Source organism: Thermobia domestica, chromosome 2, assembly GCF_964235325.1.
Source record: "Thermobia domestica chromosome 2, izTheDome1.hap1.1, whole genome shotgun sequence".
NCBI classification, from domain to species: domain Eukaryota; kingdom Metazoa; phylum Arthropoda; class Insecta; order Zygentoma; family Lepismatidae; genus Thermobia; species Thermobia domestica.
The window spans coordinates 232040603-232056188 of NC_137455.1; positions in this window are offsets into that span (position 1 = coordinate 232040603).

Consider the following 15586-nt stretch of genomic DNA (forward strand, 5'->3'; position numbering starts at 1 on the left):
CCACTTCAATTATTTCTCATCATCACTGTCTCTCTTAGCGTTGGTGCATAACGTGGGACGTTAACTAGATATTTCCTTTCAATTTCACTTAATGTGACATTTAACTTGACATAAAAACGCAGAAAGAAAAAAGTCAGTCGTAATATTAATGACAATTACCATGCCAATTAATTAATATAGGGTTAAATTAAAATTTTATTACTGTTTCAGCTACAATTAGTCACAATTATCATTCATTCACCGACTTCGAATTGAATCCTACAACAAAGCTCCTTATAGACTTTCAAAATAAGTGAAGAATGTGACGACCCAACCCGAGCTGACCCGATTGACCCGACCCGAAAACCGGACTGACCCAGCCCGTTTGAGAGCACTGTGAGAGGGGTACAATTTAGAGTACAATTTATTTTGTATGGTTTAGCATACTTTAAGGCTACCATATTTTTTGAAAACAGAAAAAACGAGACATCTTACAAATTAGTAGTAAAATTGCATTTTGTATTAATATTATCTTTCGAATTTTACTACAGCATCGCACTAATTACACAACTTAAAATAATGTAATAATATAGCCCATACATAATCAACAGTGCTAAAAATTATTATAGAAGCTAGAAGCTGTTATACAATATAAACGCAATCAGTGAACATACAATATTTAGGCAAAAAATATATTTTCAATATTATTACACATACCACCTCACATGCTCTACCTGTCTATAAAGAAAAAAAAATCCAGATTTATGAAGTTGTTTCCAAATTTCGATGGACTGATTTATTTTTGTAAACCTAAAATGCGAACTAAAATAAAGCAATTTGCATAATTGTTTCCTTGAAGCAGAAAAGAAAAAGTGTTTTCGGGGCTGGTCTGCAACGTCACAAGAATTCTTTGCCACCTCGGGGTATACATTTGGTGATAAGAAAGCCAGTTAGGAGGATTTAAACATTGAATGTTATATCCGGGGAAGCAGCGATTGGAATAATAATAAAGATTAGAATGAAATTGTTCCTATAGTATTGTCGGAATCGAAAGCAAAAGGAATAAGTTGATTTTATTATCTTTTCAAAACTTTTGATATGTAATTAATAATAATAATAATAATAATAAAAACAGGACAAGAAAATTTCTGCATACCGGGACAAATTTTAAGAAACCGGGACGTATGGTAGCCTTACATACTTATTTGCATGCGGAGTGTCAGTACGGAGCCACTACGTAGCAGAGTTGAAACAAAACCTCGTAAATAGGTTGCCAACTCAGGAAAACAAAATTACCGGCAAACCCTCAAAATTCTCTGTACAAATGAGAAACTGAAGACTGTATTGATCGTTATTCTATTTACCAGCAATTGCCACTTCTTTAAAATTAACGAAACAGATGAATAATACTGGATATTAATCTTTACGTAACAATGGTTGATTTATAAAATGAAATTTACTCTATAAACTTACACTCCAAACAAAGGAAAATGCTTTAAAAAGTCATTTTCTACTCTCAATAAACGTATAAAATTCTTTTACAATAAAATCTAAGTGATATCAAATTTCTTATGTTAAATAAATAAAAAAAAACTGCCATAGATTTAAAAAATATCGATAATGCATAATACAACGGAAATTTGTGTTTGTAAAGGCACTGTTGAAAAATTTCGATGTTCAATGTTATATTCTGGACTGCAAATTCCAAAATACCGGTCAGAAGGGAGCTAATAAGAAGTTTGTACCTATCACCGGCCTTAATCAAAATCACAGCAATATTCCCGGCCAGGCCGGTGAAATACCGGCCAGTTAGCAACCCTACTCGTAAATGAGAATGCTGAATGCACCAAAATACTTCACCATGCATTCTATAATTTATGCAAAATGAGTTTAATGAAGATGTTCAAATAAATCGAGATATTGTGTTATAATTTTCCCTTTAACAATCTACTTTGTGAATTTGTTATATCTTCCACTTATCAATTTAATGTACGAGATGGGAATAACAGTTTCTGCGCAAGTTAGAAAGAAAACAATGCATTTTTCTCATAAGGATTCAGCTCACGTAAGAAATAATGAATAAGTTTAATAATAAGAGCCGAGGAGTGATAAACTAACTCAGCAATAATGATTGTAAGTATAAATATAAATATAAAAACAAAAAAAAAACATTTAATTCTATCATCGTTAGAATAAGATCAATGTAGTCAATCACACGATAGTGTGAACATACCAATCGACACAATAGTGTGTACAAAGTCTTGTTAGAAAAGTACTCCATATTATATGACACCTTTTTTTAATGTGACAGCCCCCACATTGTTTTCGTTCTGGCGGCGCCCAAATTGTGTACAAACGAAAATTCGCCTGCACATTTCTGTACAAACGATATACAAACGATTGCGACAATTTGTGATTAAATTGGACATAGAGGGGGCCTACCACATAGACAGACCCCACTTTGTTTTCGCTCTGGCGGCGCCCCTAATTGTGTACAAACGAAAATTTTGCTGTCATATTTCTGTAAAAATGACGTACAAACGATTGCGACAATTTGTGATTAAATTGGACATGGGGGCTACCGCTTAGACAACCCCCAATTTGTTTTCTTACTGGCGACGCCCCTAATTGTGTACAAACGAAAACTTTGCCTGCACATTGTTGTACAAACGATGTACAAACGATTGCGACAATTTGTGATTGAAGTTGACATGGTGAAGGGCTTCCATTTTGACAGCCCCCATTTTGTTTTCGTTCTGGCCCTAATTGTGTACAAACGAAAACTTTGCCTGCACATTTCTGTACAAACGACGTACAAACGATTGCGACAATTTCTGATTGAATTGGACATGGTGGGGGGATACCACTTAGACAGCCCCCACTTTTTTCGTTCTGGCCCTAATTGTGTACAAACGAAGACTGCCTGCACATTTCTGTACAAACGATTGCGACAATTTGTGATTGAATTGGACATGGTGGGGGGCTTCCATTTTGATAGCCCCCACTTTGTTTTCGGTCTGGCGGCGCCCCTAATTGTGTACAAACGAAAATTACGCCTGCACATTTCTGTACAAACGATGTACAAACGAGACCATTTCCGATTTAGTCTTTTAAGGTCGGGGGGTTGTCTAAATGAACGTGAAAAGCAGTGCTGCAAAAATGAATGTAATTCACATTGAGCACGATAGGAGGCAATGTTCATTTTAGATTTTCCAGGGCGGGGGAATTGAATAAACAATCGATGAATATAGTACTGTGAAAATTCTAGTAACTCAGATTGTGAACGCTCGGGAAATGCCATACAGGGAATTTCGAAGCTCTAGGTCTAAGTGCCACCTCTATAATCATCACTGACTGCCATTTCAGTAATGTGTTTTATGGTCTTATGTCCATGTTCCCATCCTTTCCTTCCCCCTCCAACTGGATACTTGATACTTTTTCTATTCCAAATTTTTGTACTTGTTTTCTGCCGAAACCTTGAGTTTTGTACTCTAATCGATTTCGAGTTAGTTAATTATTTAAGTTTAGGATTCCTTTCTGCATCGAGGTTATATGAGACGTAGACTCAAAGATTATGATGAAATTCAAACACAGTAATCGTCCAAATTTTGTAAGCTCTATAGCGATCAACGTTAAAATCGGAAATGACCCATTTCTACCACTTCCAGTTGGCGAATCACCTCCATTAAGGAACTCCCTCGAGAGGAACTCCCTAAATTATAAAATTAGCATTCGTCCAAAGTTATCGTGTAAAGTAACGGCCGCTCGTATGTACGTACTAATATCGATAAGTTCCACTACGCGATCCCAATTAATACTTCATATACCCCCGCCACACACACACACACTAGTATATGTATCCTCGTCGCCAAAAGTGCCTTTACATCGCCGTGACGGGTATGTGACACCGCAGTACTCTAAGGAAGGGATGGTTGCATAAGAAATTTTGATTAATTTTGAAGAGTTTTTATTTTGACTAGGGAAATAACGTAGGTATAGGGAGTAAGGGCATAGATTTAAAGCATCAGTGCACTGTCATCTCTGAAAAGATTTGTATTCTCAGTTTTTCAAATTATTGTCTTATATGTTAAGTTAAAAACTGCTAACAACTGCTACTAGCGCTTTTCACTCTTCAGGAATTTACTACGATATGTTCGGGCTTGAATTATTTCATTCGCCTCACTGTAATTATTTGTGAATGGAATCTGATTACGCTGAACATGAATATGTTTCGTTGTCGTAAAGCAAGGGCCGTAATAAATGTAGATCAGGTTCTTATTATTATATAAAACACATAAGTATTTTTTCCGTGTATAGAATAATATAATACAGTAACTAAGCAACATCATAATCACTAACGCCCGCAGGATTTTTTCTAACGGGGGGGGGGGAGACCGATATAGAGTTTTTCGTTTTATTCCCTATATATATTACGTTAACAGTCATAACACTGATAACGTATATCGTCTTTCGCCGCTGTAGGCTATTAGTCAGAACACTGATCTCCAGATATGTCGAAAGAAAAAATAAATTGATATGAACAGTGGTGTGATTAATTTTACTGCGCCCTGGATCGATCTACCTTCGATTTACTCATACTCCCCCAGGCCCCCTGCCCCAGGTATTTCAGCTGCTGCGTTATATATACGGTTCCATGTCAAGGGCCTGACAAAAGGGAAAAGACCGAAAGGCCAGAGTCAATATGGCCCGCAACAAAAGGACCCGAGTCAAAACGGCCCTGCTTCTAACGGACCCGGGTTGAAAGAGGCCCCGCTACAAAGGGGCCCGAGTCAAAATAGCCCATGTGAAAAGGACCCAGGTCGAAACGTCTCCGCAACAAAAGGGCCCAAGTCAAAAGGGCCCGAGTCAAAATGGACCATGTTTTAAAAAAGCCAGACCACAATGACTCCGCAACAAAAGTGCTCGAGTCAAAAGGTTTCCGAAACAAAAGGGCAGGAGTCAAAATTGCCCGAATCAAAACGACCCTCATCAAAAGGGTCCATGACAAAAGGGCCCGAGTAAAAAGGGACTTGCTTCAAACGAGCCCGGCTGAAAAAGAGCCCTGCTACAAAAGAACCCGAGTCAAACGGCCCAGGCTAAAAGGCCATCGCAACAAAAGGGCACGAGTCAAAAGGGGCCGAATCAAAACGGCCCTCATAAAAAGAGCCCGGGTCAAAAGAGACCCACGACAAAATAACCCGAGTCAAAAGGCCCCGGGGTCCAAAAGGGGCATCGCTGCAAAATGGCCCGAGTCAAACGGCTCGGCGTCAAAAGAGCCCTGTTCAAAAGGTCTCCGCAAAAATGGGCACGAGTCAAAACGCCTTCCATTAAAGGACCCGAGTCAAAAGGGTCCCACGACAAAAGGGCTTGAGTCCCAAGCGACCTGCGTCAAACGGGCCCGGTTCAAAAGGTCTCCGCAACAAAAGGACCCGAGTCAAAAAGGGCCGAATCGAAACGCCCCTCATGAAAATGGCCAGGATAAAAAGAGTCCCGCTACAAAAGAGCCCGAGTCAAAACTTTCGCACGTCAAATGGGCCCGGGTCAAAAGATCTCCACAAGAAAAGAGCAGAAGTCAAAAGTGGCCCCTCTACAAAGGGCACGAGTCCAAAGGGACCCGCGAAAAGAGGGCTTGGGACAAACTTCTCCGCAAGAAAAGGGTAGGAGTCAAAAGGGCAAGAATCAAAAGCTCCGCGTCAAAAGGGTCCCACGACAAAAGAGCCCGAGTCAAAAGAGACCTGCCTCAAATGAACCCGTGTCAAAAGGTGCCGCGTACAAGAGGGCCCGAGTCAAAATGGCCCGAGTCAAAATTGCCCGGGTCAAAACCTCTCCGCAATAAAAGGGTTTGAGTCAAAAAGACCCGAATCAAAACGCCCTTCATTTAAAGAGCCCGTGTCAAAAGGGTCCCACGACAAAATGACCCGAGTCAGAATGCCCCGCGTCAAACGGACCCGAATCAAAACACCCCTCATCAATAGGGCCCGAGTCAAAGGTTCCCAGTACAAATGGGCTTGAGTCGCAAGGGCTCTGCGTCGAACGGGCCCGAGTGAAAAAAGCTCCGCTACAAAAGGACCCGAGTCAAATGGCCCCCTATCAAAAGGGCCTGGGTCAAAAGATCTACGCAACAAAAGGACCCGAGTCAAAAGGGGCCGAATCAAAACGCCCCTCATGAAAAGGGCCTGGGTCAAAAGAGTACCACGACAAAAGGATCCGAGTCAAAAGGGCCCTGCGTCAAACGGGTCCGAGTCAAAAGGGGGCCCGCTACAAAATGCCCGAGTCAAAACAGCCCCGCGTCGAAAGGGCATAGGTAAAAAGGTCTCCGCGACAAAATGGCTCTGCGTTAAAAGGGCCCGGGTTAAAAAGGATCTGCAACAAAAGGAGCCGAGTTATAAGGACGCTGCGTCAAAAGGGTCCGGATACAAAGGGTTCTGCGACAAAAGGGAAAGAGTCAACAAGAAACTTCGTCAAACGGGCCCTGATCAAAAGGAGCACCATTACAATAGGGCACGGGTCAAAACGGCCAGGCGTCAACTGGGTGCGAGTCAAAAGGGCCCTGCGTCAAAAAGGCACAAGTCAGAAAGACCCCGCGTCCAAAGCCCCGGTAAATACGGTTCCACGTGTAAAAAGCTTGAGATCAAAGCAAGAGTGGAGATCAATCATGCAAAAGAGGATTGTGTTCCCTTAGTAAGTTGAAGTGTTTATGCAAATGAAGGAAATATATCTGTGGTTATTAATAACAAATAGGAAATTTGAATGATAATATTAGTTTTGTTTGCTTGTTGATTGTTTTGGAACAATCGCTATCGCTTAAGTCGTTCTTCATGAAAGGTTGCTTGCACTCCCGTCATAGGCGGACTGGGTGTATTAGGGCCTAGGCCGCGGTTACTGTGGAGGGAGCTCAGACTATAACACCAATTTCTAAAATAACGTACAATCAGTGGCGCAACGAGCTATGAACTCGGGGGCCCATGCCCTCTCCGAAGCAAACCTGATCTATCTTATACAGCAGCGTTGCAGACAAATTTTGGTGAAATTTCAAAATAGATCAAAGCATAAATGAATATTGAATTAAGTCAAAGCACTGTACGAAAGGAGAAATACCCAGTGAAAACCCCTACATTAATTTCTTAGAGTAATAAACGTTAGTAAAGAGTGCGTCATTTTATGCAAAAATAAAGATGTTCAAAATATTTATTATAGCGCAAATTTTAAAACTTGTAACCGTTAATAATAGGGAATTTGTGAATTGGAATTTTCATTTTAAGGTTTTTTAGCATGTTAATAATAAGGATAACTAAATTGCTTGTAATGAGGAGAATTCAAAATTTCAATTTTGTCCACATCAAATGGTGCAGCACGTCGTTTGCAGACTACTGTACTGGATATTCTTGGCCCCTCCCGAAATAAAATCCTGGTTGCGCCACTGCGTACAATCAACATCTGCGATGAGCCATCGCGTTGTGCAGTTGTAAATTGGTTGTTACTTGATAGTTTTTGCAAGCTATAATTTATCATTGGTCGGTGAAAATTTGATGACACAGCAAGCACAGAATTTCCAGAAACAAACTTTCAAGAGAATATTTTATAATTATTATTGCATTGCCACACGGGGTGTCTAAAAAGTCCCCTGACATGGATAACTCTGTTGTTATCAGAGTTACAACAAAATGTAAGAGAGGAAACCGCCTACAAATATAATGTTTTTAATAGACAGTAACTTCATTCATTTATGTTGTGGGTCCGGGTAAATGGTAACGTTGCATTTTCATGTAACATTGGGCGCATATAGAGTGTACAGCCCAAACGGCTTGTCCGATTTGAAAAATTCTTTCACTTTAGATTGTAAACATCATATTTGGAGACCGTTTCCCCGCCTATATTTTGTTGTAACTCTGATAATAAGAGAGTTACCGTATGTCACGGGACTTTTGAGACACTCTGTATAGTAGCTGAAACACTAAAAAAATAATAGCGAATAACTTTTACTATGGAATGAACAGGGCAGCTTACTAAAAATTGTAACACTAAACAACTAATAATAACTTTTGACTGTGGAATGAACACGACAGTTTTACTGAAAATGATAAACACTGCTGAACCACGAAACAACTAATAATTTTAAAAAGTTAAGATTCTTTGCAGTTCAGCTTATGAATCGCGGAGTTTCTGAATAACTTCGTTCACAGACACTAAATTTAACATGTCTCTTTCCATATTCATTAGCAAAAATGTGTCCAAATGTCTTCACACAAACTAGCTCTGAGATTTGTTTACTCTAACTTTAACTTTGAGAAGCACCTTCCACATGTCACTTGTGTGCATGGTAGAAACAACGCATGTTTGTATACAATGTATAAATTATTAAAGCAACTAGACTGACGGAAATTGGTGCAAAATTTTCCCTGCATATGACAAACAATTTTTATACAAGGTGTTTGCAGCATCATTATCACTCTTACCGTGAATCCCGTCCAAAGATGTTCCATCTTCCATAGCATGCTCAGATGCATAATCATCATCATCTTCTACGGATTCAGGGGCATCATTCTCTTCAGGATCATCAAAAACGAGAACGTTTTGTGACAGGGAAATACACGACAGAGAACTGCTGGAGCTCTTTGTATATTTTCTCCTGTTTTATATTTAGTTTTTTTTTTCGGAAGAACTCTGAAAGCTCTTGCAGATACACCATTCTTCTTGATTTCTGAAAAGTCCTTAGGTTCCAGTATTTGGAATTCTTTCGGCTGCTGAAATCTATCACTGACACATGTAACAGCTGTATTCAGAATTTTCGTTGAAGTTTTTTTATTCTGAATAAATAATTTTCACTTATATTTAAGTTCTTTTCCAGTTCATCTGCACTCCTGGCATTTTCTTTTTCTTTAAGATTCTTCTGTGCAAAAAGTCTTTTTCCATTGCTATCTCTACACCAGATTGCGCAAGCTGTTGATTTATTTTCACACAAAATATTTTTGTGTTTTCGTAAAGCATTAAACAGACATCTTTTGCCTCTATTTTCTTCTGAAGCTGCTGCTGCAAATTGTCTAGAAATCTCCAGGTAGTAAGATAGTCCAATCCGTGAGACTGCAGGTATTTTGAAACAGGCTCCGTTTCCGTAAATAAGTCCTGAAACATAGAAGTCCTCATTACAGTGTTAAATTCTGCCCATTTATTCAGCAAAGTTTAGCTTAAAATTTTCATTTCGCATTAAAACCCCTGTTCTGTACATCATCACTGAGGAACAATAAAAATGAAAGAAATCTTGATGATAGACAGTCATCCTCGTCTTGGTTTCATGTTTCGTAGCGAAACTCATTAGTGTCCACTACTGCATTCAGTGCCTTGTTTCTGCTCCATCATCGTGTTGTACCAACTTGTTGAACTTTTCGTAGTCTGTCATGTCCCTCGTGGCTTGCATCAATCATTTTCTTACAAACATCCTTTCTTTTGTAGCATTCAGACAGAACACGGCACTGGTTTCAAATAAATTTGCAGCTTCAGGTATCTACTCAGTCGAATTTGTCATAACGAAATTAAGAGCATAAGCCATGCATTGGGTGTAAATGATTTCAGGATTATCCTTCTCCAGTAATGCTTTAACTCCTTAATAGCATCCACTGAAGTTAGCAGCTCCATCAAAAAAGCAACTTACAATATCATCACAAGCATCAAAACATTTTTGTCACAAAGTACTCTTTTGATTTCATTATAAGTTACTTGTCTTGTAGTGTCATTGTTTACCACTGGCGTCTCTGGCATATACAATTTGGGGAGGACATCAAAGAAAGTTATTTAAATGGTACTATCTAGCCCAACCTGTTTATTATCTTTAATTCCATTTGTTACATTTCTGCTTACCTTCACGGACCCCGTGAGGCATATGAAGAACTCTGTTACACAGCCTGAATATTATATGACAAATAAATATAATTATTATCATTTATATGTTATTCTGCCGTTAGTAAATAAATTAAATTAGAACAAAATATTGAATAATTTGTACTTCAAAATATTGGAGGGACGCGTCCCCATCGTCCCCCTGCCAGAGACGCCCAAGCTGTTTACGACAACTACTAACAGCCGCTCAAATACTTGACCGTTTATAACGCAGAGAATTACTATAGCCAGCTGATTAAGCCCTGAAACATCTTGGATAGAATCAACCATTATGTTGAAATGCCCGCTTTCTTGGCGTCTTCCACTGTTTTCTCCTGTTATTTTGTAAACTTTTTGATAGAAAATAAATTTTTAAAAATGCGTTGTTTTCCCATTTTTGAATTATCAAATATAGACCTACAAGGTGTATTAACATCCATAAAGAACCAACCAGCCTGTGGTTAAATATGAACCCAGCTACAAACCAGGCACCAGTCTTCAACCTTGAAAGGAATGCAACTACCCTACATTATGAAAAAAGGTTCCAGGTCCCAACAGCTCAACATGATGAAAAACATGCCTAGGACCGCAACTGCTCAATGAAATGAAAGAAGGGCCCCAACTGCCCAATATAATGAATAAAGGGCCCAGGGCTCCAACTTCTCAATGTAATGAAAGAAGGACCCAACTGTCCAATATATTGAAAGAAGGGCCCAAGGTCCCAGGTACAAACTAAATCACAGTTTCTGATAATAAAAGACCATAGTGAAAGATGGACCTAGCCACAAATCTAGTAACGAAAGGACCCTATTAAAAAAGATAACTTACTGATTGATGGAAGGGTGGAAGAGGAGTGTGTGTTGGTAGCATAATAACACTGAGCTACCGAATTATTTAGCTCTCTTTTGTTTTAGCTTTTCTTTCTCTTTCTTTCTTTATTCTTTCATTGTTTTCTTAGAGGGCCTAGGCCGCGATTGCGACCTAAGGGCCCTGGCCAGTCCGCCCCTAACTACCGTCTTTCTGAGTTTGTATTCTCGTGACATAGCTCAATCAAACTTTATCTATTGCTGACTTTTCCCTTACTTCTAGAATTCCATTTCTACTCCTGGATCAAAGTATAAAAATACATATTAGTATGAAAAATATTCTGTGGAAAACATTAGATTAATTTTGCTGTGAGAAGACATGTGGATCTGTATACAGGGTTACTGAAAAGCATTGGGACAGAACAATAATAACGACATAATTGATTTAGTGCACATCATGGCAGCCATCTTGAATTCCGAATATTGTATACCACACAATATTTTTAAATAGAAAGAGGTATGTGTTGAGTTTTGATTTAGAGTTTAACGTCCCGTTCAACAGCGATGTTATATGAAAAGAGGTATGTGTGTCACATAAATTGATGCTAGAATCTTCGTACAAACTACATTCATCGTCCGTTTCAAAAGCATCGGAGTCTACATTATTTATTATTTCCATAATTTCTCCGGACGAAAATACGCCACTATCATAAGAACCACGACTTCTCGCGGTGGTATTCATTAGGGATGGCCTTTTTAAAAAATCTGATTTTCGGAAATTTCATTTCTCGTTTTTTCGTTCGTTTTTCGAAAAAAAAATGTCTTTCGTTTTTCGGAAATTTTTTCGTCTTTCATTTTTCGAAAAAAAATTGTTTTCCGTTTTTTCGAAAGATTTTTCGTTTTTCGAAAAAAAATCGTCTTTCGTTTTTTCGAAAAGATTTTTTTCGAAAAATTCGTTTTCCCTTTTTTGATGATTTTTCGTTTCTCGAAAAGTTTTCGGAATTCGTGGAATGATAATGTGGGAGGAAATGGGAGTACCCCGGGAAAATACACGGACACGATGTTGTCTGCCACGAACTTACTTGGTCTGGGATCAAATGCACAAGAGGTAAGCGTTCTAACACTGAGCTACCGTGCTCCTTGGATTTGGATCTAATGAAAGGTTGAATTGATTTTGAGTTTAACGTCCCGTTCAGCAGCGAGGCTATATGAGACGTGGACCTACTGATTAACGTGGACGTTCACCTCTGGTGCTTGGGGTACCGGGTTCGATCCCAGCCTCCGCCAAGTGAACTTTGTGGTGGACAAACACCTTGCTCGTGGGTTTTCTCGGGGTTCTCCCGTTTTCTCCCACTTTCTTCATTCCACCATTTTCATTCATCTCTCATCATCACCGTATCCTTTAGCCTAACCGGCATAACCGTGGGACGTAAAACTCAAAGATTTCATTTCATTTCATTGATTAACGTGGCATCCGAACCACATGAGCTCCCGCCGGGAATCGAACGCGGGTCTAACACGGCAAAGGCGCGTACGCTAACCGCTAAGCCACGGAGGAGCTCGATCTAATGAAAGGATAGTGTGTAGTGCTACTATTGACGAAACTCATCCAATCACGACCAAAATTAGTATGGTTATGGACTGCAATGTATTTAGTACACATGTTAAATATTATGGTGTTTGGGACTTTGGTTCCCGAGTTATTGCTAATCAAATTTGTGTTTTAAGTTAGTGATATCAAGAAATTTCACCAAGTCGCATTTGATTAAACTCAAATGATCTTGACTAAAGTTGATAGGATCGTAAATATTGACAAGCTTGGTATGCATGGAAGCTCATATAAAATATTATGATGTGCAGACTTTTTGTTCCTGAGTTATTAGCTATCAATGTTAGGTTTGGAATCAGTGAAATCAAGAAATTTCATTAAAGCGCGAAAGATGGAACTCATCCAATTTTTACCAAACTTGGTAAGGTGGTAGATCTTGACGAGCTTAGTAACTATAAAGGTAACCAAGAAAGATCTGTCGCTTTTTCACCCAACACCTTCAAACATCGATATTTAACCTAAGACATACCTGGAAGATCAAAAATAGTCTCCTTCTGCCAACGTTTTGGAAGGCCATGTATTCCATCGCGGTAGAACTTGGTGGGCCGTGAATCGAAAAAGATATCAAGTGCATTTTGCCCCTCTACTAGGGATTTCAACTAGTGTTCTCTAAGCTGATTGTCCAAGGAATGGAACAGGTGGTAATCGGACGGTGCAATGTCCGGGGAGTATGGCGGATGCAATAGTGTTTCCCATCCAAAGTGTAGAATGGTGTCCCGGGTTATCCTAGCCACGTGGGGCTTAGCTTTGTCCTGTAAGAGGAGGACCCCTTTGCGATTCAGAAGTGCTGGCACCAGAGTCTTTTTTTTTTTTTTAAACACGGCTCAACTGTTGACAGTACAGAGTTGCATTGATGCTCTGACTAGCCTGTAGCAGTATTTTTTCTCAAAATACTGTTCAGAAAATTTGGACTTGAACTTAGTTAAATGAATAAATTTCATTAAAACGCGTTAATCTCATCCGATATTGGCCAAAGTTGATATGGTCATAGACTTTAACAAGTCTAGTACGTGTGCGAGCTCAGCATGAAATATGGTGATCCACAGACCCTTGGTTCTCGGTTCTTGAGGGATATAAATTAGAAATAATAATTCACAAAGGTAAACAGTGTAAAATTTATATTTTACAGAATATTAAAAAATAATTATTTACTATTGATTATTAATGTGTCATCGACAATATGGCATTACTGCTGAATCGCCGGATCAATTTGAAAATCGAAAAACTGGAACAAAATATAGTGCATTCGGTTATATTTGGTTGGATTACATTAAGTTACGTTAGATTATGTTATTAGGTGCGTAGGTTTACTATACGGATCCATAGTATAAGTAGGAGTAGCAGTAGTAGTAGGAGGAGGAGTAGGAGTAGGGGTAGTGATAGTAGTAGGAACGGATTAGAAGCCCCACAGGGGTTTGTTGGTTTCTGTTCTCGACATGAAATGAGAAAATTAAAGATTTGCTCAAATTTATCTATACATTTTACAATCTATGGATTCGTATAGTAAAACAAGTGTACCTCTCCGCGAAATAGTCCATCCGTCTCCACATACAGTGCCGCTTACAACATCAAAAACAACCAGCAAATGCAATCACTATCTGAGCTTTTGCTATTCCCCTTACCTGACTTTCAATCACTCTTCCTCATAAACTTAAATAAATTCTCCAATTGACCCGGTAAATTTCCTAAAATTAGTCCGGCGATACAGCAATTAGCCCGACATTATATTTTATAATGTAAAAAAAAGACTAATAAATTACCAAATAGAAGGATGCTGTATAAACTGATCGTGATAGTATCAGGCAACTCTGTAATAAATTGACTTTTAACAATTGATTTTAACAAAATATGGAACATGAAGTGATTATATGTACTGATACTAAAGACTTCTCACTAAGATCCCCCATTCATTTATCTTATTTTCTATAACTAATTAAGTCAGTATCAAAAACAATTTGATTGCTTTCAAAAATAGGCAATTTAATACTAACAAAATACTATTGAATGGTTTATTTGTTCTAAAGATGTTTTATATACGGTAAGACAAAGATTAAGTATCTGACTATAATAATCTCATCAAACGAGAATTCAAATTTTAAATAGGTGGGTCTTCGTTTTCGTATTAGTTTTTACTGCTACTAACTTCAGTAGAAGAATACTACTAAGATGAAATATTTTTTATTTGGTTGTTTGTTGAAGTTCAGCGTCCCTTTTCAGAATCGAGCAAGACTATACAAGACTTGGACCTACATTATAAAGTGGAATCCGAACCACCATAACACGTTCAATGTTTTCCCACTCGGGACCCTGTGCATCAAAGGAATACGCGCTAGCCACTAGACCAGTTGCAGGGCTTGAAATCTTTTCTTGGAATTATAAAATTATATATTGAAAAGAAACGTTTGTCGCTTCCTAGTACTTCTCTCGTTCTATGAGAAAGAAAGATTGTAACCAGAGATATAGTAAGTATTTATCACTTTCGGTTGCATTAAACTTAGAGATGGAAACTACCATTGTGGCATAGAATCCATATCAAAAACTGCTTCCGGTTATCGCCTTTTCTTTACTATGAAATCGGAAATGGTAGTTTCTCACTATTTCCGGTTTACATAGAGGGATAGCGATCGATATGACAATCTTCGAATCCTGGATTCATATATATAAACATATCTCATTATCTCTTATTAGTTTTGCTCTATGGTGATCACTATTGAAATTAGAAGTAGTAGTAAATTTCTACCACAGGATAAAACTTGGACATAGTCTATTGCGAAGGTACTGAATTCATGCTTCTCGCTTGCTCTATGATGATCAATACTGAAACCGGGAGTTGTGATCAGGGGCGGATCCAGGACGGACTTCTGGGGAGGGTTGTAATACTGCTACTTAGAGCTATTTTTACGAGCTCCAACTCTGGGATGGGTTTTATTTATATATAAAATAGGAGTGTTCTCTTCTGGGGGGAGATCGACCCCTGGATCCCCCCTGATTGTGATACATTTTTTCATGTTTTTGTAGAGAAACAAATGAGATTCGTTTCACAGTGTAAAACTGAGGCAGACTTGCAATCCATGCGAATTGAATATTCAAAACTTCAGTACAACAAGTAGCACAACTAAAACTCTTGGTTGGAATAGGTTAATAAAATCAAAGATAGAATTTGTTCCTCGGATGCTGAATCCATATCAAAAAGCCATTATTAGCTATCACTTATCGTTTTTGTTCTATGGCGATAAAGATTGAAAGCAGGAATGGCTAATTTGAACCACTTCCGGCTTGAATAGAGGGTTAAGGGAGGAGACGGAATCTATTTTTAGGA